This window comes from Desmodus rotundus, chromosome 4 (assembly GCF_022682495.2).
Source record: "Desmodus rotundus isolate HL8 chromosome 4, HLdesRot8A.1, whole genome shotgun sequence".
Taxonomy (NCBI): Eukaryota; Metazoa; Chordata; class Mammalia; order Chiroptera; family Phyllostomidae; genus Desmodus; species Desmodus rotundus.
This window is the reverse complement of record NC_071390.1, coordinates 11,061,482-11,087,510: the sequence shown is the minus strand read 5'-3', so window position 1 is coordinate 11,087,510 and position 26,029 is coordinate 11,061,482. Positions and strand designations below refer to the sequence as shown.

Sequence of the window (26,029 nt, the reverse complement as noted above, 5' to 3'; positions counted from 1 at the left end):
GATTTTTCCTGTTCTTTTTTCGGCACAGAGCCTGAAAACAGGGAAATCGCAGTGTGAGCTGGGGTTGGGGGTTGAATCTCAAATTGGGGCGCCCACAGTATAAGGCAGAAAGGGGTAGATCTGACCGTCAAACGTTTGGTTACACAGAGCAGCGGTTGAAGGTGCGACGTCTGGAGTCCCGAGTGCCTTCAGCTGGGGTGTAAGGAGCACAGGTCCTTCCTGCGCGGCTGTGGCCCTCTCTGTGCTTCTGGGACAAAAGGGCGTGGGCGCGCCGGTCCTGCCAGCGGTTAGGCGGCTCATCGTGGGGACAGAGGTGGCAAAAGCAATAAACTTTTTTGTTGTTGTTATGCTGGACTCTGTGCTAAGTGCCTTCTAAAAGAGCCTGTTCGTTGTTTCTTTAGCACTTGGGAGTAGATAAAGTGATTGTCCCCATTTCAGAAACCAAGCTTGTGTGGGTCTTGCAATTGCCTGAGATGACGCAGCCGGTGATGGAGAGAGCAGAGTGCAGACCCCGGAGTCTTCAGTCCGCAAGCCGCTGCTGCCAGGTGCACGTGCCACCTTTCCAAGCCTGCGGTAAAGCCGCCTGTGGGTAGTAAGTAGAGTAAGCGTGATAAACAAGTGGAGAATTTTTCATATTATAGCATCTCTATGCCTACACGACTTCTATTTTCTCCTGGTAACGTTAATTACATTTCTATAGAAACGATGAGCCAAAGCCTCATCAAGAGGTTTTTCTTTTCCTCAGGACTCTTCATAATGACAGTTGTACCTTTTTATAATTTCATTTTTTATAGGCAAGTTCACTTTGGTTATGATTCACCTTGAATAGAGAGAGTTGGAATAGCAAGGCTGCTGGAAGCCGGTTCGCCTGAGTTCAGATCTCAGTCACATTCCCGCACGTCTCCGGGCCTCAGCTTCCGCACCCATGACTTAGGGAAAGTGATGGCACCCGCATTGTTTTCCGTGCGTCGTCATTTCTGGCGTTGTTGTGCACAGTCAGTAAGGTGGGCACGTGGAGGTCTGGGGGCAGTGCTTGCCTGGTCTAGGGACTTGAGTTAATTAATTAGCAATTATTGTTACAGAGGATTGCATATCAAAATTAGGGAACCCAAGGGTAATTCTATTTTTAAGAAAGTTTAACTATAAATTTTGATTATATACTTAAGCTTAGCATTCACAGTGACAGAATGAAGACTATTTTTATTGTAACATTTTCAAATTAATGAAGGTTACCAAGAAAAAAGAATTTAACAAATACAATCATCTATCTTTGTTTTAAAATATCAAATGTACAGATGATATGTAAATGTTGAGTTTCAAAATATACGTTCTCTACAAATAGCACAGTACTTGTCAAAGGACTTTTTTACTGTGTGTTTCATGATACAATGAAATAGTGGAAGAAGAGCTTAATAAGGTGGAACTGATTGGATTAGACATTTGTACACCGCTGTGAGTATTGTTTAATTGTCCATGAGATTGAGATGTTAAATAAGCAGATTAATATAAGTAACATAAAGAAGAAGAATAAGAAGAAACAGGAAAAATTTCTTTTTGATGTACAATTATTAATTATAGGTTACATTTTGGGGTTTATAAAATATGTATAATTCATTTGAAGATAAATTTTAGTTTGACTTTTATTAGCTTGTTTATATTCTATCCCATGTATCATTTGTTGGATATTATAAAAAATATAGCATTTAAAGTAAAACAGAGGTGAACTTTGTAGAAAACACAAATTGTTTGCTATAGAAGGGCTACTGTATATGCCTTTAGGGTTACATTATTCAGTAGGTGTAGCTCATGTCGTACTCAAGTTGGGTGGGCGCATGAAGGATTTCAGTCCGCTGCCTGTCAGGTGTTAATCAATATTCTAATATAAATATTTGTATGATGAGGGAAGAAGTATCATATTTATAACATTTATGTTAATTTCAAAAAGCACAGTTTTGAATAGCTAAATGGTGTTTTTAATTAATTAAATACCTTCCATTATCATCTGGTTTATATAAGCATAAATAGCTTTTGGTGAATATTGATTAATATTATTGAAATTATATTTTGTAATTTAGGGGAATGTTTTATCCCAAAATCAAGGCCAGTGATGTAGGGGCATCTGTTGACCGGATACGTTAATCAGAGCAACATTTCCACAGGGTTTTAAAATACGGATAAAACTTTAAGACAATTTTAAAATCATCAAAAATACATTGACACCGTAGATAGTACTACAAGGCAAAAAAAAAAAAAAAACCTAGAGAGAAGGAGATTGAGATGTAAGAAGACCACTGAATAAGTTTTGTCCTCTTGGCATTTGTCTATAAGGCAAACGTGCCGTTTAGTTTGTTGACTTCAGAGCACACAGGGACACAAGTGAAAGCACACTGCTACCCAGCACGGGGACTCGAGTAGCGAGTGCCCCCAGACGGAGGTGGAACCTCAGAGGGACGCACACTTGGGAGAAAGGTTGGCGTTCAGACTGCAGCACTCCCACCATTTTGCTGTGACATGCTGTCCCTTCATTACCTACATGATCCTCCAAAAATGCCTTGAACCTTGAATTTAGTTTAAAGTTGCTTCTGGCAGGCAAAGAAGGACCACTTCAATGAAGGCATGAACACCCCTTCATCTAGGCTTCAAAGAATTTCCCAGCATAAGCACACACTCAAGGATAACCAAGCACTTAGGAAATGCAGTTCCATGAGCAAGAATCAGAAGAAATGACAGATGAGTAGAACAGGCCTGAAGATTTAAAATGTAGGAATGATTGGATGCATAGTACGAAACAGCCATGCTTACTATGACTGAAAGGAAGAAAGTTTCAAAAAAAATCTTGGAAAAACAAATACACACACATATACACATATATATGTATGTGTGTGTATATATATGTGTGTGTGTATACATATGTATATGATCCTAGCAGATTTGAAATACAACCAAATAGAACTTGTAAAATTGAGAAATAAAGTAATTTAAAATTTAAAACTGCACTCGGTGAAAATATCTTTTTGGAATGGAGGCAAAATCGACATATTTAAAGACTGAGAGAGTTTGACACCTACAGATTATTCACTGATTGAAATGCTAAAGTCTGTATCCTTCAGGGAAAAGGGAAGTGATAGAAAGAGGTCTCATGTGAAAGAAAAAAAAAGTCAAACCTGAGGATACACCTGAACAATCACTTACTGTATAAAACACACACTTACCATATTACCCAGCAATCTTACTTCTCCATATTTACCCTAGAGAAAGGAAACCTATATTCACACAAAACACCTGTTCAGGGATGTTTACAGGAGCTCTTTTTGTCATCTCCAAACACTGGAAACCACATAATTGTCTATTAATAAGTAAGTGGATAAATAAACTGTGGTACATTCAAACACTGGAATGTAACCCAGGGGGGAAATGAATGAGCTATTGGTATGTACAATAAGGCATTTATTATGAGTGATCCTTTGTGGAGAGGGAGGTTGGGAAACAAGCTGTGTAGACTGGCAAAACCGAAATCACATACTCTACCTAAAATCTGGGCAGAAATTCAGTAAGTTTATAAGGTTGCCCTATGTGATGTTTTACACTTTAGTGGGCAAGGCATTTAACAAAAAATAGTAATATATTTGACACACTACAGTTTGGTTCTTTAAGTCAGATGTCTTCAGTGGATGCTGATGATCCGAATTGAGCTAGAAGTTTATGGATGCATTTGAAAATGGGGTTGTCAGTGCAGATTTCTTGAGCTGATAGAAGTTGGCAATTATCTGAATTTGTTTGTTTTGGGAATTTTTTAAAAAGAGTAAAAGTTCAAAGAAGCAAACAGTCATCCCCATACCCAGAATTAAGTGTGATTTGATATCTTGACATTGTGCCTTGTGGTTTTGCTTTTTATTAATTAAGAAAAATCAGTATTGTTGCTGAAAAATAGTATAGATGTTTATTGAAAATATTCAAACAAAAAAGAATAGTGTAAGAGTAAAAGAAATAAAAAAGAATGCAAATATCACTCTCTAGAGACCCATCATCTGTAACATCTGGGAAATATCTCCCCAGGCATTTTTCTGTGGTTACGTATATATTTCTGTGTAAAAGATGAGGGATGAAAGGAGGGAAGACAACAGAAAGGCAGAAAGATTTATGGTAAACATGGTGCTACTGTTACAAAAATAGTTTTATTTCATGTTACTGTAACCTATTATAAAAGTAATCCTTGTATTTCAAAATTTACCACCACAAGAGATATTAATTCCTAAATATTCCTCTAAGATAAAATATAGAAAGTGTGAAACATGTTAAGAATTTTGAATCAAATGGATTTTTTAACTGCTGGTTTTAAGCTTCAGAGATTTTTGACCCCATGCTTTGAGAAAAAGAGAGCATCAGTGCTTTTATCCCCCATGTCCTTAATTTTGTTGTTTGCATATTCCTTAGCTTATCCTGGTTTGTAAGTTTCACATTCTTATCTGTGAGTTCTGTAGTTGGTCGTTGTTAAGTATATGTTTTGATGGATTTGATGCACATGAGCACTTCTTTTACTGCAGCTGGCTCTTTTGTTTTGATTCATTTCAAATTGACTGGATTTTGTGCTTAAATGGGATTTTTTTTTAAGGGGGAGGCGGTTTGCTTTTGGATACTTCTATGAGAGCTATATTTTCCAAACATATGGTTCCCAAACTTTTTCTGCACCCGCACCCTTACTTTCTCAGTCAGGTCGGTCGCGCAGTTGCTCCTGGCCCCAGGGAGTACCTAACAGTTCTGTTTATTAAATGGCATAGCGAGCATTAACATACTTAACGAGTATTTACATCCTAATAACTTACTAGCTGTTTAAAAAATACACACAAAGTTCAAATATTTTATTTCGTTCTTAAGGAACCCCTATCACTTGCCAGATGCTGCACAGGGTTTCAACCTCGGTTCAGACTGTGCTCTGCAAATTTCCTGTTCTATCTCGATTTGCATGTGGTCTTGCTTTTTATCATAGCAACTGCTCAGAGTCTGGCCTCACAAGAATGTGACAACATGGAGGAAATGTAGCATGATCTAAAGTTGAACTTGGCGTCTGCTTCACACAATCGTCTGTGCCATGTATCTATAACCAATATCACTACATGTCCATTTAGTATTTGATGAAAGTTTTGCCTATTGCATTGATAGTCTAACAGTCATTATTTACTCTCCTATTTGTAGTATTTTCCAATTTGTGTTACCAAAATTGAAGCTTAGCAATTAATTGCCGTGACCCAGACTTCCCAGGACTTGATTTGTGCTTCTAAGGGCAACTTAATCCAGGAACATATAGGATGTTGATGCTGAGGGAGAGGGAAGTTGTTACCCTTGTATGCTTGTATTTTCTGCCCCAAAGAACAACCAACCTCTTGTGTCTCCAGAGGAAACTTCAGTGTCTCTAGATCAAAGCCCCTCAGGCAGCCCCAAGTTGTGGTCTGTGTAAAGATGTGATCCCCGCACCTTCCCTCTCACCTCCTGAATTGGCCTTCGCCTGCCTTGCAGAGCAAATATCTTATTAATAAGTCCTACTACAATGGTGTAACTCCATTCCAGTTGAGACTGCGAATGGCCGGAGACAAGATACCCAACAGTATTAAACTTTTCGTAATTAGGTCGGATATATATATATTATTAGTCAGTTATGGAGACACATACATTTACACTAGTTTTATTAAGAACATATTGATTATATTTAAGGAAAACTTAAACATGATGACTTACATAACCTATAAATTGTGGTATGCATTTTTTTTCCTGTTGGTTGTTTCAGTGGGGAATAAGAAGGATTAGAAATAATTATACTTTGTAAGTTGTTCAGTAGCAAAGGCAGCATTGGTTCATTTGAAACATCAGCTGTTCTGGTAATTATACTTAGCGTTAACAGTAATTTAACTCAGATCATTTATATTTGTTCTCTATATTGCTTAAGCATCTACCCATCAATCAGTTTTGTAATGTTTTAATACTGTGGTCCCAGGCCTTTTTGGCACCAGGGACCAGTTTCATGGAGGACAGTTTTTTTCTGTGGACCAAGGGTGGGGAGCTGATAGTTTTGGGATGATTCAAGTGCATTAAGTTTATTGTGTACTTTATTTCTGTTATTATTACATTGTAATATACAAGGAAATAGTTATATAACAAACCATAATGCAGAATCAGTGGGAGCCGTGGGCTTGTTTTCCTGCAACTAGATGGTCCCATCTGGGGGTGATGGGAGACAGTGACACCCGAAGGGTGTTGCTTATGTCCAGTCTCCTCTGTAACCTTGTTTTGGCTGCTGTCACTGCAGAAAACCCTGCTTCATAAAGATAGGATGTTGGAAATGGAAGCAGGCTTTTCATTGATTTTGTGGCAACCTTAGGATATTCTGCCTTGACGTCATTTTTTTTTTTGCAGCCATCTTTTATTTATTTTTCTTTAAGGCTACTGAAAATCTGCACCTAGACAAGGCAGTAAATTCTCATAATAGAAATGCCCCCATCCACATTGCCAAGGTCTCTATCAGATTCCGCAGTAAGCATATAGTACTTCCCATTCTATTCCACAGGTGCATTTTCTTGGAAGTCTGTGGGGTTATGGTCGATTCTTTCTGGAAATACTAGCTTTTCACAAACTGCCTCCTTGAATGGTAAATACTGTGCTACTTCATTGGGCTCCGTGAAGAGGGAAGGTGGAACATGTGTTAAATTAGCCATTTTGCTGTCTTGGATGTATATTCTCGTAACATGTAGGTCTTGTTGACCTTGTGGTAAAGTCTCGGTCGTTCATTCTGATGAGCACTCCGTCAATTCTCAAAAAAAACTGCAGCAGCAGGGAAAAGCTGGAAGGCGCTACTCTAATTTTCATACTTAGACGTGAAGCTCCGTGATCGTGAAGTTCATCCTCCAACAGGAGAACTTCTTCAAAAAACTTAATCTGTTCTCTGGCTTTCAACTTCTCTGTGTCTATATGATCTGTTGTAAGTACAACCTTTAACTTGAATGATTCTCCAAGTCACATTCCCTTGTAATCTGTCGTATAGGTCCAGTCGTGGGGTTTAATAACTTCCTTGAAATGTTCACCTTCCGTCCTGACAGGCTACTTTGAGCATTCCTTGGTAGCTGTTTACACATCTTAAAGCATCTGTAGTATTGAACTCGATCCCAAAGCCAGATCCATGCTGGATTCTTAAAATGTTATCTCCAAACATCATTTCCGGGAGGGGGGAGGCAGGTGCAGTTCATTGGCTAACTTCTCACATCTGCCGACCTCATGATGTCAGTCTTGGTAGCCGTCAGCTTCCCGGGCCCGAAGGAGAACTGCTCTGGAAGCCGTGGACCGTCACGGCAGAGGCGGGCCTGCAGGGGCCGCGCAGGATGGGCTCGAGCTGCTGTGGCATTGGACACCGGTCTGGCCCTCCACCTTGACTTGCATCCATTCGCCTCCTGCTGTGTGGCCCAGTTCCTAACAGGCCACAGTCCGGTACGGGGGTGGGGACCTCTGCTCTAGAGTAATTAAACATGGAGATCCTGGAGTACTTTGACACTGTGGATGCCATAGAACTGAAGCCTTCGTATTTCGCTTGCTAGACATGAGAGAAGGTCTATTTTGGAATTAGCTATGGGTAAAGATTTTTATTATAATATAAACTTACCTTTATTATCTGTATTATTTTTTATTATCCTCAAATCTGTCATCGTCACTATAACACAGAAAAGGAGGGTGGGGCTAATGTGATCTGCCATATTTTGATAATGAAATCTTAATAATGTTAAGATCTAAAAATTAAAATTCCTATCTTAAGAATCAGCCAAACTAAATTTATCCAGTGAAACACCTTACAGCACCTCGACTACTGATGTATACAGTACGACATGACTATTATGCTCCTTTATTGTCTTTGTCAAATGGTCCTTACCGTTTTCTAAGTCGCCGCAGTGAACGGATTTTCGGCTCCGTGCCACACGGTGGCAGTCGTTAGTGTCTGTGCCGGCACTCGCAGTCAGCCAGCCACGGTAGGCACCGACCTAGTCCGGGATTTTCCAAAGAATAGTAATAGCTATATTTGGATTCTGGTAAAAATATTTTATGGATGATAAAATTCATACTGGAACAATGAGTTTAATTGATGACTACACAGTAAGCAAATAAGATGTCAAAAAGCTGTATAATTTAGTAGTCCATTAAGCCTAATGTGGTTATGTCCTACATAAACCAAAGGATTCGAGTAAAATTGTATTTTAGATAATCATCATCATTCTTTACTCTTTAATAAAATTTAAAAAATGCTTAATCTAAAAGATTTTAAACTTTTATTTTTACTGCATTAGTAATCATTATTCTCAAGGATTTAAAATATAGATGCAACGTAGAAAAAAATACATCACAATTTGAAAAAAATTATTATTTATTAAAACATCTTTCCATGACCTTGGAGTATACAACTGTTTCCTACATAGAACATAAAAATCATTAACCTTATAAGAAGAAACTCATGAATTGGACTATATTAAGATTATTGAGATTAATAATATCTCTTCATCAAAATGCAAATTAAGATAGTGAAAAAAATAAGGTACAGAGTGGGAGTGTATATTTTCAATGCATAAATCTGGCAAATGATTCATATTCAGAGTATATAAAACACTTTTTACAAATCAATTAAAAAGACAGTTTGCCCAGTAGGAAAAGGGTCAGAGCGTTAAAAAGAAAAATTTGAACAGACACTTAACAGAAGAGGCTACCCAAATACCATAAGCATATGTAAAACTTTTCAGTTTAATTAATCATTAGAGAAATGCAAACTAAAATTATAGGATAACACTACACATCTGCCTAATGGCTTAAATGAAAAAGGTAGACAATACCGAGAATTGTCAAGGAAGTGTAGCAGTTGAAACTCCTATTTAGTGCTGTAAGGAGTGTAAATTGGTACAACTCCTTAGGATACCTCTTTGGCAGTGTCTGTTAATGCTGAACATACCCATACCTTACGACTGAAGAATCTGCTCCCAGATAGGCACCCAGTGTATCAGTTGCCATATATCGATTTGCTGAAAACACATATAAGAAGCTCATAGGAACATTATTGCCAAAAGCCAAAACCTGGTACTCCGGTTACCAGGTACCCATCAAAAGTTAAACTTTTTAAAAAAGTTAATAATGGTATATTGTAGGTATATAGCGGTAATGGTATATAGCGGCACACATAGGAAAGAAAACGAGTGAACTGCTACAATTATGTTTAACAACACGTGTGAGTTGTACAGGTATAATGACCACCAAGGTCGGGGGCAAGACTCAGAAACGTAAATGCTGGCAGAGTTAGTTTATTAAAGTTAAAAAAGGACAAACCTAATCCATACGTTAAGTCAGGTTAGTAGTTACCCACTTGAGGGGTGGTATTTCCTGGAAGTGGTATAAAGGGGGCTTCTAGGGCACTGCTGAGGTAGGATTACTCTGGATCCTAGATATGGTCAATTTTTCTTAAAAGTCAGTTGAGTGGTATACTTATGATTTATGGGCTTTTCTATACTTCTGCTTTAGTCCAAATTTAAAAAATCATTTGGTGCAGATCACAGTAAAAGGGACCCCATCACAACAAGGAGACCAACTCTAGGAGCTTCTTTGTCCCCTAGGATCTGATGCTTTCAGGTAATACTAGCTGGTTGGTACCCGTGGAAGCCCCAAAAGCTCCAAATACGCCGTACAGACCAAAAGAAGACTGCAAAAATCTATGAATACTAGACTGCTATTTGAGCCACAACCCACAAAAGTACGCCAAGATTTGTGTACTAAAACTAAAGAGAGTGAAACCCTGCTGAAATAAAAGATTTCCACAGAAGCCAGCATCTCCTAACATTATAAACAAAATGTCCAGGATGCAAAAACTATCACCCCTCTTATGGAAAACCCAGCAAATTACAACTCATGTGGGACAATCAACTTACGCCAACAAACAGGAGTCAGATGTTGGAATTATCAAACAAGAATTTTAAAGCAGCTGTTCGGAAAATCTTCAACAGTAAAGTACATGTTCTCCCAAAGAAATGAAAAGGTAGGAAATCTCAGCAAAAACTAGAAGTTATAAAACGTCAATGCACAAAACATACACTCATTCATGATTTTTAAAAAACTATCAACAATTTGGAGTAGAGGGAAATGACCTCGACTTCATGAAGAGCATCTACAAAAGTCTACGGCTAACAACACAGGGAGTGGTGACAGGCTGAACGCTGTCCCTCCCAGACGAGGAGCAGAGCGAGGACTGCCATGCTCACCGCTTTAGGTTCAGGTTGCTCACTTCACCGTAGGCCTTAGGCTTTAATCTGAACCACTGTCTTCACTGACTTCCCCTCTCTAGTTTCAGCACGGACATGACTTAAAGCACACTTACACATCATGTAATATGATGAAATGCTAAAAAATGTTCTTTTTCAAGGTAGGAACAGAATGCAGTTACTTGCAACCTCTATTGTTTTGGAAGATGAACCAATGTAAAGAAACGGTAAACCAAGGTGAAGAAAAATGTATGTTTTAATGCAGTCAAATGTACTGAAAAATCAGTAGAAATAATAATATCCATTATTGTGCATAATTACAAAATATATATGAGATTTTTGTATTCTTTGCCCACAGAGTTATGACAGCTTTTTTTCAAAATATGATTTCAATTTAATTGTATGTTCATTTGCTAAGCTGTGTTGGTCTTCTGAGCAGGAGTTTGGGGGGGGGCAAAAAAGACTAGAATTATCTTCTGGGGAATGGGCCCCGTGTAGTACAGGCTTCCCTCACTGGGTGAAGGCTCTAGGAACCTGTCTGTATCAGTGTGCCAGATGGTGGTGTTGTGAGAGGCTGCGTTTGGCTTCAGTAAATTTTTTTGACAACGTGTTTGCCCATTCCATGATGGGTGATTTATAAGCGCACCTGCCCACCCTGTGCTGAGTGTTCAGTCTATGACCCAAAATGGAGTGACCCCCATGCCCCACATGGGGCACAATAAGGAAAGAATATTCTCTTCAGTAAGTGATGTTGGAAAAAGTGGATATTTACAAGCAAAAGAATGAAATGAACACCTATTATAAAGCATTCACGAAACTAAATAAAAATGAATTAAAAACTTGAACATTAGACCTAGAACTGTGAAACTCCTAGAAGAAAATGTAGAGGAAAAAGCTCCTTGACATTAATTTTGACATTGATATTTTTGATGTGAACCAAAAGCATACAGAACAAAAGTAAAAATAAACAAGTGAGACTATATCAAACTAGATAGATTTTTGCACAGCAAAGGAAACAATCAACAAAATGAAAAGGCAATCTATGGGGCAGGAGAAAATATTTGCAAACCATATGTTTGATGAGGGGTAAATGTCTAAAATGCATAAGGAACTCTTACAATGCAAAAACAAAACAAGTGATCTGATTTAAAAACTGGCAAGTGATCCTAAATAGAGTCATAGAATCATAGAATTTTTCCAAAGAAGTCACACAGAAGGCCAACCGGTACATGAAAAGGTGTTCAACATCACTAATTATTAAGGAAATGCCAGAATTTGGCATTTAACCAAACTTAGGTCTCGCCACGCATAAGATGAACAGAACCCCATTCTACCATGCTGATCCACAGCGTGCCTGCTGGGAGACTTGGCAGCCGCTGACATTAGGAACATACTCCTGATGTTTATCTAGTGGCTTCATTTCCTCTAATTGTCTCTGGCAGTGATTCAGGGTGGAGTTAGCCTGGAGTAGTTGTTCTTGAAGTTCCACTCATTCCTTGCCAACCCAGCCCAGTTGTGTTTGGAGTAGAAAGCTGAGGAGTGAAACCAGTGAAGACACACACACATACACACACATGCACACACACACGTTAGTCCTGGGAACCGCCAGACAAAGTTGGTACCTGAAACCAGACCTCTTCCTTCAAATCCCATGTTCTTTTGTCTGTACTATGCTCCAGCTCATTCTATCCTCCTTTGTATGTTTTTTCAAACTTAAAAAAAATACCTCAGACAAGGGCCTGATCTCCAAAATATATAAAGAACTCACACGACTGCACTCCAGGAAGACAAACAACCCAATTAAAAAATGGGCAAAGGACTTGAACAGACACTTCTCCAAGGAAGACATATAGAGGGCCTAGAGACATATGTAAAGATGCTCAGCATCACTAGCCATCAGAGAGATGCAAATTAAAACCACAATGAGGTACCATCTCACACCGGTCAGGGTGGCCAACATAAACAAATCAACAAACAAATGTTGGAGAGGATACGGAGAAAAGGGAACCTTAGTGCACTGTTGGTGGGAATGCAGACTGGTGAGGCCACTGTGGAAAACAGTATGGAATTTCCTCAGAAAACTAAAAATGGAACTGCCCTTTGACCCAGCAATTCCACTACTGGGATTAAACCCTAAGAACCCTGAAACGCCAATCCAAAAGAACCTATGCACCCCAATGTTCATAGCAGCACAATTTACAATAGCCAAGTACTGGAAGCAACCTAAGTGCCCATCAGGAAATGAGTGGATCAAAAAAGTATGCTATATTTACACAATGGAATTCTACGCAGCAGAGAGAAAGAAGAAGCTTATACCCTTTGCAATAGCATGGATGGAACTGGAGAGCATTATGCTAAGTGAAATAAGCCAGACAGTGAGGGACAAATACCATATGATCTCACTGGAACATAATCAACAGAAGAAATAAGCAAACAGAATATTACCAGAGACATTGAAGTTAAGAACAATCTAACAATAGCCAGGGGGGAGTGGGGAGGGGACAGTGGGGAGAGGGGATTACAGGAACTACTATAAAGGACACATGGACAAAATCAAGGGGGAGGGTGGAGGTAGGGGAGGGAGAGGGGTTCGGCTGGGGTGGAGTGGAGGGATGGGGAGAAAAGGCATACAACTGTAATTGAATAACAATAAAAATTTTAAAAAATACAAAATGTTGACAGGAAACTGTAATTGAAAAGTTAAACTTCTCAAAAATAAATAAATAAAACTTTCAGTATATATGCACTTAAGCCCAGGGACTATCAGAAGTTATGGGAGATTTATATAAAAGGAATGATCTTTATTACAAGTGTCTTAAATTTATACTGATTTTAAGAAATAAGTATGATTTTGGTCTAATGTTTCTTTAAGACTATACATTTTTTATAATAACACTTGCTATAGCATGAAAATTTGTGTCCATCAGGTCTCCTTTGGACCCTATTTTAGTTCAATGATGTAGTAACACAAATTTTAGCAACTAAGGAATGGATATGTCCATCCTGGACCAAGTTCATGTTGATATTCCTGCCGGTAAGTGAGTTCAGGACCTTTTCCCTTCCATTGGTGGCTCCCTCGCCCCCCAGTCTTTGGAGCATAATGGTGAATATGCGGCGGAGGACGCACAGCTGCTGTTCAAAAACGTCGGCCTGGGGCTGACGCACATCCGCATCTGCTGCATTTCATTAGTGCGAGATGATGATCAGCTACCCTAAACGAGTAGGCTTTTCCGTTAGGCGATAGCCAGTCATCTCTGGCCCAGACTCTTCAGAGGTAGTTTGCTGCTTCAGATATTTGCTCATTAAGTGGCCCTGTCATTTGGTATATTAGCAGGTTTGGTGAAATTTTGTCTTAATTCAGGGAAGCGGCAAAATAGCAACCGCCATCCTCTGTAGAACATTTATCCGTGAGTTCTCACAGTCAGTGCGCAGAGTATTTCTAGAATGAGTCAGGCGTGTTTGCCTCTAGCATCTCCCACTCTCTACTTGGGTAACCTTGGGAAAATCATTTCTCCTTCCCGAGCCGCTCATTTATAAATTGAGGAGCTGTGAGATCTCCAAAGGTCCTTTCAATGTTAAAATTCTATATTTAAGTTATGCAAATTTTAAATGTCCATAGTATTATCATTTTGTTTCACTTATTTATTTGTTGCCTTAATTTAAATGAAATATAACATCATTATCATTTCAAGTCAATTGTCCTCACCCAAAGAGTAAAAATGTGGTATTTATATTTATTCATGCCTAGTTAAATTTAACAGCAACATGAAATAAATGATTACCTGTTTGGATATAATTTTATAATAAGGCCTCTGAAGGTCGTTCGAAATTCTGCACTAATTAATGTTTTATTTCCAGCCTCCCTTAATTATTCTAGCCAGATGGTCCTTTATTTATGTTATTGCTAGAGGTTTCCAGCTGAGGTTGTTTGATTGTTGAAGAAAAATATGTGATGGCACCATAAGATAACTGTAATTGAATTGTTAGGTATGTTAGAGCAGTGCAGCCGTCTGTCCCTGTTCCAGCCACATCTGGGAAATAAGTTTGTTAACAAAGCACTTTGACGCCTCATCCGACGCCTGAGTGAGATTCTGGGCTGTGTAGGGGAGTTCAAATGGGAAAACGACTCTGCATTTCACTGTGAAGGGAGGCACTTTCGCAAACATCTCTCTGTGCAAAATTAATTTTGTGAATGATAAAAAATAAACTTTGCAATAAGTACACTTTTAAGGACATGATCCGTTTTCCAGTGTCCTAATAACTTCAGGAATGAGCTGTTCCATTAAGGTCAAATTTAAAATTTGTGTAGATTAACCACCATTTAGGAAGCAGTTAAATGGAATTTTTATGGCATGGAACTTCAAAAGCCTAAATGAATTATCAGCTGAATAGATAGTCCAATAAAAGAAACAGACTTGAAGTGGAAGATAAAAGTGATAAAGTGACAGTAAATTAGAGAATAGGACTTAAAGCTCCATTGTTATGAAGAACAACAATAGACCTCCTGAATTATCTGTGTTTCTTTAGAAATTATCTCTTCTCCTTTCTTCACTTGTGAGGTTTTAGAATTACTAAATAAATTAATAGCATTTGAGCTGGAAGCTTCTATCAGCCAAATTACATAGGAAGCCTTATTAACATGGCCATTGGCAACTTAACACTGGACAATTTTCTTCCAAGTGAACGTGATTTCATTATTGCAGCACTTAAGCTGTGCACACACAGAATAAATCAGTTCAATGTCCTTCTTCCCAATATGTTCAAAGACTTTGAAACCTTATTGTGCGCAGAGCAGATGCGATTGGACGTTATGGTTCCCACATCTTGGTAGTTCAGTCTGCATGCTGTTTGTTCATGTCGCAGAGGCTTTGACTGTCTCGTCTCTGCTCCTCACGGTTTGTGTATTAATGATTAAAGAGGGATCAAATCGGAGAGATTATTTGATAATGAAATAGGCAAAGCAAAACAATTAAGTAACTTGCAATGAATGTACATACTTACACATGTACAGATACTCGCTTGCATAACAGGATTGACCATGTGGATTTAAAAAGATATTTAAAGAAACTGAAGAGGGAAATAGAGTGTAAAGGGATTGCATTGTTGTTTTATCTTATTTTCTCCATCATTTTGCTTTGTTTTGCCAAATGAAATGGCATACTCAAGTTCTCCATTTTCAAAGTACTAAATGCTACTTTGTAAGAGAAAGAGCTTAGTATAGTGATTTGGGGTGCTTTCCTTATCAACTTGCTACCCTTTATGCCTTTTGGTTAATTGATTATTCCAACCTAAATAATTTCTGTCTGCAGTGAGTAGGCTTTTTAGACCAATCAGTTCAGTAAGTCTCCTAATGCGTAATCCTGGGGGGTTATAATGTGACCTTGTGGAACACGTGCTAAGGACACCCAAAGTGCCTCCATAAGTGTACTTAGTTGTAGGTAGGAGGGTCGACTGGAGTCTTCGCCTGGCTTGCCATGAAGAACACTTAACGAAGACAGCCCTTACTTCAGCTGTTGGCTACCCCCAGGTTGTGAAGGGGAAGATCAAGGTTACCAATTCAGCATGAATTAAAAGAAAAGGTGTCTTTGAAAGATGACCAAGGCATTCATGAAAGTCCTACAGATTGTGAAAAATTAGATAGGGGAATCTTTTCATAAGCATCTTGCTAGGAATTATTAAATGTACTGATATTGGGATTTTGGGGAAGATGAAATGATACCTTTGGCCAATTTGCCTTATTTATTTTGCCTTGTCTGGTTCTCTTGTCATTTACCAATCTTTGGTTAGTGCCGAATTTATCCTTCTTCTGTATGTCAGCAGTATATAAATACTGCAGATGGAAGTTATAATTGGCCAACCAAATGATATTAGCAGGAAAAATATGCTTGGGATGGACTCTTTAGTTATCTACTTTGTGACCATTAAGAAGACCATGGTTTTCTTGTTTAGAGGATTTATAAAATAGGTTGTAAGAATTTACTTTTTTTAGACACCCAGGGACCATATTGTTAACAAATTTGTTGTAGATTTTAATAAATTTATGCTACAAAGTAGAATCCTAATTGTCAGTAATTTGCAGTTTTAGCCTTTTATGTCATTTTGCATATTTTCATAGCTTTAAACATGGCATTTCTCTATCCAAAACAACCTGCCAGAAACTGCTTTACCTTTAACTAACATAGTCCAAGGAAATTTGGAGCATTTAGATTTTGTATTTTTGTTATATATTCGAGATGGTAAAATCATTCATCATTCTCATTCTCAAGTATTAGAAAGTAATTCACTGGATGTTATGTGAGCTAAAAGGCAGAGGCCTAAAAATTTCCTGCACTGACCAATAAGAAGTCCCGATGCACATCTTGTCTCTAATACATAAAAAACACTTTTTCCATCAGTTCGTGAAATACACCTGGCCAGTGGAAGTGAACGTGGTCAGAAGGCTTGCAGAAGGAAGAAATATCTAGGAGGACCAGAATAATGGAAACGTGTATAATCACTACTGTTATTTGCTAATAAAATGTCATTGATGTTTTAAAGGGTAAAACCTTAGAGAAGCACTATACTTAGGGTCTCATGTATAATAAAGGATCAGAATGAGAGCGTACTATCCTCTAACCATCTTATTTTTAAGAAGCCTCGAGCACATAAATATTAAATATTTGTTTGTAATATTGTTACATTGTTATATTATAACTGACTAAGCCATGATGTATTATTAAGCCTAAAGACCATTAGATTAGGAATGTTTTCTATTTGTTTTCCTAAATTTTATTTTGATAATGATAGACTTTTTCTGAATTTGTCTTATTTTCTAAATGATTATCAGTCACTTATTACAGATGAATTATTATAAGTTTATAATGCAAGTATATTTCCCTTCAATTTAGTAAAATGGAAAGTCTATGATTACCACTTTAAATACTGTAGTTATATAGTTTCAAGTTAAAAATTAGAGCAGAGGCTGTTGTGTTAGTAACATTTAAATAATTGTTTATACTTGTCACTGCATAAAATAATTACTAAAAGTGTAAACACTAAATCAATAAATAGTCTAATAACCGCAAGCAACTGAAAAACACATTCGGTTTATAAATAAAACCCTTCAGATTTATGGCATTAAGTTTAAAAGCTTTCATGTGCTTTTATTTTTGAGCTCTGATATGTGACTTTTCAAAAATGTTATACTGGCTGTTTGCAGATACACTTTTATATACGTGGCTCTGCATGTCTAAGTAATTATTACGTTCATTTGTTTTGTCCGTACGTGCCTCCTTGTGGCTTTCAGTGTGAAATCCACACTCATTGGCATCTGATAAAAGGTGTTGAGTGATGTGATCCTAGTTATCTCCCATAGGCCTATCTCTCCATTTGTTTTTCTGCCCCAAACGCTCCCCACATTCCCTCCAAGTCATACTGGCTTTGCCCCGAATGCAGCAGGATTTCTCTTTTCCGGATCTGTTCACGGCCATTGCCCCTCTGTTTAGAATGTTGACTAATTCCTCCCTTACTCAGAAATGGCCTCCGTTCTCACACCAATAGCAGCAATAGCCTTCTGGTGGACCTGTGGCTGTGAGGTCGGCATGGTCCTCTGGAGGATCTTCCCAGCATATCAGCCCTCAGTCTGAGCTGCGTGTTTCCTGTGTCCTTCTGCAGCAGCCTGTGCTTACCCCTATTATGGAACTTGTCACACTGTTACAGAACTGTCTGTTTATTTATCTCTTTCCTTACTACTGTAAGCTCTTTATTTGCAAAGATGATGTCTCTTTAAATCTTTATGTCTCCAAAATAATACAGCACACCACCCTGGCACATAACAGACACTCAACAAATGTTTGTTTCATTACTGTTTATCAAACAAAATCATTTATAAGTTCCACCTACAAAGCAATTTTAAATGTGCCTATGATCACATCTTTTTATATGCATTTTTGGGGTTTAGATAATGTATCTTGAATAGTAATATTAAATATGATTATCTCTGGTTTCTTGAGTGAGACAGTGAAATAGCCCAACATATTGTTCCGTGAAAATGTGTTTATCCTCAGAACTGAATGCAATTTATAGTCTGAAACATTTTAGTCATTATTGACATTTTGTCGAAGTAGGGAATATTTTCGTTATTTGCATGGAAGCGAGTGGCATTGCCGCTGCAGACAGAATGAAAATCTGCAGGTTTCTAATAAGCCTGTTTCTCATGCCTGTCACTCCCATTTTCTCCTTGGCTAGTTCATTGCTGGAGAAGTATTGTTTAAATATTTATAGTTGCAGTTCTCATTTTTCAGGTGAAATTTTAATTCCTTGAAGTAAGAGACTGCGTCTGATGTAGCTCTCGACATGGTGCCTTACATGTAGTTGGTGTTCATGTTTAGCTGAGTATGGGAACTACCGGCCAGAAATAAAATAATTGTTATTAATGCTTCAAACAATATGCTGTGAATTTAAGATGACCGCAGATTCTTTGGCATTACTCAGAAAGAAAGGGGACGTTACGTCCCATCAACTTAGGGTGGGTTCTAGGATGGTTTTGTCTAAATTGTGCACTGTGCTACCATGTGATACCATGCTAGGTGCCAGGCCCAGGCCTTGAGATATCGGCAGCTTCCACTTGTCTCTTAGAATACTTTCTCCTAGGATGTTTGCTCAGGGTAAGCAGCTGCCATGTAGGGAAGTCTTTCTTCCCTAAGGTCACCAAGCTGTGAGAAGCTCAGGGCATGCAGATAGAAGGGACAGGGTGGGGGGAAGGAGAGAGGGGGAAGAGAGAGAGAGGGAGAGATGGGGGGGAGAAAGAGCCATCCAGAAGCAAGATAGCAGATATGTGACTGAAAAGCCATTTTGGAAACGGAATGTCCAGTCCCTGTTTCCCCCAGGTGATACATGAATCAGAGATGAACTACTTGTCCAAGTTCTTCCGAAATTTGCGTATGTATTAGTTTATTAAGCTCCAGTGAGTGAACAACCAGAGCAAAGGGTAATAGTGTTGGGAAAGACATGGAAATTTTAACACAGTTTAGTTGCTACTTAATGAATAACAAGTACAGAAATATATTTTCGAGGCCATTATTTTATTTTATTGAAAGCTGTTAAGATTGTTAAAAATGTACTGGGTTGGCCAAAAAGTTTGTTTGGTTTGTTTTGTAAAATGGCTCTCGTAGTGCTTAGTTGTCTTTCACTTCATTCAAAACAGTTTTGTTAGATTGTATTGTGACTGCTGTCATACCAGCCTGCATGTAAAAAACATCCAGATCGGTGGATTTTTGTGTAGCCATTTTAATACTGAAGATGGAAGAAAATGTGCAACATTTTTGGCATATTATGCTTTATTATTTCAAGGAAGGTAAAAACGCAACTGAAACACACAGAAAAAGATGTGTGCAGTGTGTGGGGGAGGGGCTGTGACTTACAGAACGTGTCAGAAGTGGTTTGTGCAGTTTTGTGCTGGAGATTTCTCTCTGGACGATGCTCCACAGTCAGGTAGACCAGTTGAAGTTGATAGCGATCAGATAGTGATCACAATACCACATCAATAAAGTTATTGGTGAAAATGAAAAATGTGTCTTTTATGGGAAAAAATAGGGACTTTTTGGCCCAATATTTACTATAAAGCTTAAAGAAGAGTGGATCATGACTTACATCTTTAACATTTTCCGGCAACTCTCAGATGTTGCCAAAAGTTTCTTTTCATATTTCTTATGAATTCATAAATTATTCATATTATTTTTTTTCTTTAAATGTCGGCATGAAAAATAGTTGAGGGGCTCTAATGAATAAAATTTTAGAGGGTAAAGTAAAATCCAAGGTGCCTATCTCATCTGATGGTAATTGTGTCTTACAAATTTTGTAAACACCTTTTTTTGCCTTGCCTCTTATTGTTCTGAGGCCTAACGTCACACGTTTTGGGCAAGCCCCACCCACTTAGGTGGCAGCAAGGTAAGGAGCGCATTTGAGGCCACAAACTGCTGCAGATTGCTGGTAGTCCGAACCAGAGAGTTCTTTCCCTAAATTAACGTTTAAAAGTTAAAATGATGAGGCAATGTGAATTCATGGAAACCGACAATAACCACTGTCAGTGGAAAGAACAAGAACATTCTGAGCTGTTAGGCTTAATTAAACATTTTCTTTTGTTTACAACTGAAGTCATTCACCTTGTAATTTTATCCTTTGTCTACTGCAAAAATTCCTCCCCAAATTCCTCCATAGGCCATCAACTAAGTGGGAGAATGAGCCTGACCATATGTACTGCTGCTGCTAAACGCTCTCTGTTTGCACATGGGTTTTCTCATTATGGTGCTATTAGCATAAGTCAGGGTCTCTGGGACCAGGGGAACTGGGAACAGCACCTCTGACTGGTGTTAGCCAGACTTTCTGCCGCATTTGTAGATCTCCAACGGTGCTATTGGCTCACTTCGCTCTTGTCCTTCCACAAATTTAAACCGGTGATTCTCAGCCTCATGCCATTATAGGAAGTATTTTGTAGTGGCCCCTTTATTAGCAAGCAGTGAAACCTATTACCAATATAACTGACATAGATACATGATTTTAGAAAACAGTAAACTGCTGTAATGTAAAAGAAACAAATGGAAAGTAATTTATGAAAAATCAATATGTATCTTAATAGAAATGTTTGTATATGTCTGTGCTGTTAGACATAATGTAATCAGATGCTTTCATCTATTCATAGAATTGCAACAAAGGTGACAGCTGCAGATGCTGACAGGTATAGGCTTGTGGTATTGGTGACTCATCTGTAAGAGAAGGATCACAGTACAGTGATGTGATTTTCTGAAATAGTGAGTGACTCATGGTAAAGTTAGAAACAAAGCAGAGAACAGTCTTCTCTTTAAATACGTGGTCGTTCCTTTCCCGAAAAATTCATTGTTAATAACAGCTGTTCAAAACACACATAGAAAAATGTAGTTAGGTATTGGGTTTAGATCATCGTGAGCAGCTGGATGCTTGCTAAGACATTAGAATGTCATGCAGGAATCAGGAGTTTGTGGAGGTGAGTGGGGAAGTGTCTTGTGCACCAAAGGACCTTTAGAATCTCCAGCTTCTGCCCCTGAAATGTCAGCCCAGTCATTTCTCCCATTCACTGTAACAATTCTCACAGAGACACACACCCAACAAAATTTCACAACACCCCTACTGAGTGGCACTTCTACCAACGAAGAACTTCACTTTAAACACTGTCTTTTTCATCTTTATATCTTTCCCTTTATGACATCTCTTACCAAATAGATACATGTAAATTTCATACTTTGAGTACTATGCCTTTTAAGTAGTATTACTCATTTTATTCTCAGCTTAGTCTCAGTTCCCCCTCTCCCCCATTATCTCACAACCTCTTAGGGCAGGAACACATTGAATGTGAGATGGGAGGATGGGCAGTATGGTTGTAGAAGATCCCAACACAAGGTGATTGTTGAAGTGAAGGAGAGATTAAGATAGAGCAGCCAGGGAGGCAAATCAGAAGAATATCGCTGTATCACGTGCCAAGAAAAGGACATTTTAAGGATGCTTTGAGAGGACCCAGTAAGGACTGAGAAAGGCTCAGAGAAAGAAGCAAATAAGTTGACAAAAAACCCTTGACTGAGACAGTTTCAGTGGAGAGGTGGGGATGGAAGCCGGTTAGCGAAGTACGACGTGAGAAAGCAAGGACAGTGAGTATAGAAAACTCCTTCAAGTGTTTTTTCTGTGCGAGGGAGAAGGCACAAATGTAGTTTTGGTGGATATAGGGGAGGCTCCGGGACATGGATTGTTTGTATGTGTGTACATATGTAAGGACACATGTTAAGTATGTATGCATGTGTGTACATTGATGGAGGTGTCTTCAGGAGGTTTAAATGCTAATGAAAGCAGGAAGTGTGGATGGAAGGTTCAGGAAAAAGAGAACAGATATAGATTCATGAGAAGGTAGGAGAGGAACGGTATTATTATTATCAGTTTACATTGTTGTCCTGCTAGCCTGAGCCCTGGAAAGGCAGAAGCTGCACATTCCTCTCTATCTTCAGCATGTGAAAGATCGCCTAGCCTAGGAAATCCTGGGGACTCCTATATTTTAGTTGGAGGAGGAAAGGGACAAAGGAGTTAACTTACCTCAGGTCCTTTCCCAGATCCTGGACCATTCTTTTCATTATGCTCCAGCTTCAGAGACTGTCAAACACATGTATGATCCTTGTACATTTTTTCTATATAAACATTTTTTAATTATCCATCTTGGACATTAAATACATTTTGAAAACTTTGACTTAGCATTAAGTGTATAATTTTAGTGCTCTTATATGCACTCACTGAAAGAAGTCATATACGAGAGTGAGAAATGAGTTAAACCAACGTGGTTAAATTTGACAAAATACAAATTGAAGAACCTACTTACTTATTTCCCCTGTAACTTCAGGAAGATATGTGACAAAGGCTTCCTCAGTACATGTGCCCCACTAGTGAGTGTAAAAGGGTTGTGTGCAGACGGCTTTGATTCCTTGGCCCTGCATCCCACCTGTTCTTTTTTATTGATTTCAACAGGCTCGAGTCTGCTCCCGTTAGATTAGACTCTGCGCCAACCACATGGTTCTCTGTCCTACCAGAATTTCAAATTTAATGCATGATCAGAGGTAATCCAGATTTTTTAATAATAAACCACGATACAGTCCATGGACTTTGCTGGGATGATCCAATTAAAATGAAATTTCATCTCATTATGTCGGTGGAAGTGGCGTATGCTCTGATGAGCCACGGGCCGCCTACTGGCGTCCTTCTTTCTAAGGCATATTGAATAATCACATATTCTTACAAATACGTTTTGAGGAATTTTGATAAAATACTTATTTTGAAATACCATCTGACTTATGAATTTAGATGTTATCCCTCTAACTAAATTTGAAAACATCAAATGTAATATTTTTATTCCTTTTTTAAATTTTTAATTAAAAAATTTTTTTATTGTCGTTCAAGTACAGTTGTCTCCATTTTCCCCCCAACACTCCCCCCCCACCCAAAACTGCCTCCCACCCTCAATACTACCGCCTTTTCTTTGTCCATGGGTCCTTTATACATGTTCCTTGACGACTCTTCTCCTATTTTCCCCCATAATCCCTCTCCCCACTCCCTCTGGTCACTGGCAGTTTGTTCTTTATTTCTGTGTCTCTGGTTTTATTCTTCCTGTTTGTTTGTTTTGTTGATTTGTTTGTTCCACTTCTAGGTGAGATCATATGGTATTTGTCTTTCACCACCTGGCTCATTTCACTTAGCATCATCGTCTCCAGTTCCATCCATGCTGTCGCGAAGGGTAGGAGCTCCTTCCTTCTTTCTACTGCGTAGTATTCCATTGTGTAAATGTGCCACAGTTTTCTGATCCACTCATCTACTGATGGACACTTAGGCTGTTTCTAGCACTTGGCCATTGTAAATAACGCTGCAATGAACATTGGGGTGCATAGGTTCTTTTACATTGGTGTTTCAGGATTCTTAGAGTATCATCCCAGCAGTGGAATCACTGGATCAAAAGGCAGTTCCATTTTTAGTTTTCTGAGGAAATTCCACACTGTTTTCCACAGTGGCTGCACCAGTCTGCATTTCCACCACCAGTGTACTAGGGTTCCCTTTTCTCCACAACCTCGCCAGCACTTGTTTGTTGACTTGTTTATGATGGCCATTCTGACCCGTGTGAGGTGGTATCTCATTGTGGTTTTATTTTGCATCTCTCTGATGGCTAGTGATGTTGAGCATCCTTTCATATGTCTCTGGGCACTCCATGTGTCCTCCTTGGAGAAGTGTCTTTTCAGGTCCTTTGCCCATTTTTTAATTAGGTTCAAACATAGTTATTTTTTAAATGATAGAAGACAAATTTCAACTACCTGATCATTCTAAGGATAGAATTATTAACGTGATGGACAGTTGATTTTCTTTTATCATAAAATAAGATGCTCCAAATAAGACAATAATTTTACTAAAAATCCTCTTATTTAATTGAAGTAAAAAGAAAACAATTGATATATCCTTGACATTAGCTGGTGAAAATTAGATTAATTTGTATTAACAATAAAGTAACAAAACATGGAAACTGTTAAGTGAAGCAATACATACTATTATGCCTTCTGAAAAGTGATTCAAATTTTTATTATAATGTAAATTAAAATTTAGTGTGATTTTTAAACCAGTTGTCTCTTTGGTGCATTGTCAGTATATGTCTGGGCCTGTGCAAAGTGCTTTATGTACATTGTATTATTTAATCTATACAACAGCCCTGTGAGCTATTATTCTCATGTTACCATTGAGTAGACTGAGGTTCAGAGATTAGATCACTTGGTATGGTCATAAGCTAGTAACCAGGCCAAACAAGGATTCAGATCTGGGTTAGCCTAACTTGGAAACCAATGATCTTGACCGTTATGGTGTGTGTGCTGTCTCTATCTATCTACCTACCTATGTGTGTGTGTGTCTGTCTGTCTGTCTGTCTACCTACCTACCTACCTACCTAGATGTCTCCATATATAAACTTGGCAATTTGCCATATTTGACTTATACTTCAAGTATAATATCTTTGCATGGATAATATAATTAGTTATACTTGTTTATGTATTTAAATGCATTAAAAGAATATGTAGCTCCTATTATGACTAGAATAGCACTAGTCATTAAGGGTTTCAAAATGTATAACAAGGTATGTTCTCTTAAAGAATAGTCAGTCTAGCTAGAAAAGGAAGGCATACATAAATAAGGTAATTAGTGAATGGTATACTAAATTATATCACATATGTCATCATATAGTGGCCTAACATGCAAAAACATGTTCGTTAGAGATAGTAAATAGTATAGGAGTTTGGGAAGAAGAATTCAGTGACATTTATCCTTAGGAGAGTTTTTGGAAGGAGGTGAGAACTTAGCATTAATAAAATATTTGAGTTGATTTGAATACATGAAATAGACCTGCTGAAATTCATCTGCGTTAGAATTAAGGTCTCTCTAAAACTGCGTAGAACCATGCATTGCCTGGTGCTGAAGGTACTTTGGCACAGTGACCCCATATATTCCCCCATATATTACGGGCACTGTATGTGGAATCCTGGCACCCACCTCGGCCAGCTGACAGGTCCCTCTGCTTGCTTCATACCGTTTCGCACAGCCTCCTCCTCACCTGAGGTCCACTCCGGAGGAGCTGCTGCACTATGCGGTATTCCCATGTAAAGGCAGCCTTCTTACCACCGCGTCCTCCCCTGGCTTCTGTTCTCATTGGGCTTACCTTCCTGGTTCCTTTACCAGGGTTGCCCACTGAAGGGATGGCTTTAGGCCTTGACAGCTTCTGTGGCTAATTGCTACGCCACTTGCTGACCTCCTGAGCTACTCTGTAGCAAGCCTCACCGTCTGCAGCGTGCTGGGGTCTCCACGGCACAAATATCCCGCACTTGTGTTTGGTAGCAGGAGCAGCCTCGCCGTGGCAAGGCATGGCAAAGACAGGCAGTGACTCATCACACCACTTAAATCCCAATTAGATATGAATAATTATAATTTATGAGGATAATATGGAGGTTTTCGATCATTTCTATCTCTAATTTTCCATGCGTAATGCATCTATGGAAAGAAAAATGTTTTTGTTTGAGATAGTGACTCATTATTTCACTTATTAATTTTTATATCCTGTCACTGTATAAATAAGCATACAGCTTTGAAACAATTTCATGTTTTGCAGTAAAAAAATTCAGACATAAAAATACGCATTTTTCAAGTTAGTCTATTTTTGTCCTGAAGGTTTATAATCACTTTTC

At 38.5% G+C, this 26,029-nt stretch overlaps 1 protein-coding gene and 1 pseudogene across 1 annotated transcript in view; one reads left to right on the top strand and one right to left on the bottom strand.

Moving 5' to 3' along the window:
• ATRNL1 (attractin like 1) overlaps window positions 1-26,029 on the top strand; it is a 495,303-nt gene that overhangs the window by 240,145 nt on the left and 229,129 nt on the right. The window lies entirely within an intron of this gene.
• LOC112300299 (TIP41-like protein) lies at window positions 6,549-25,497 on the bottom strand (annotated as a pseudogene).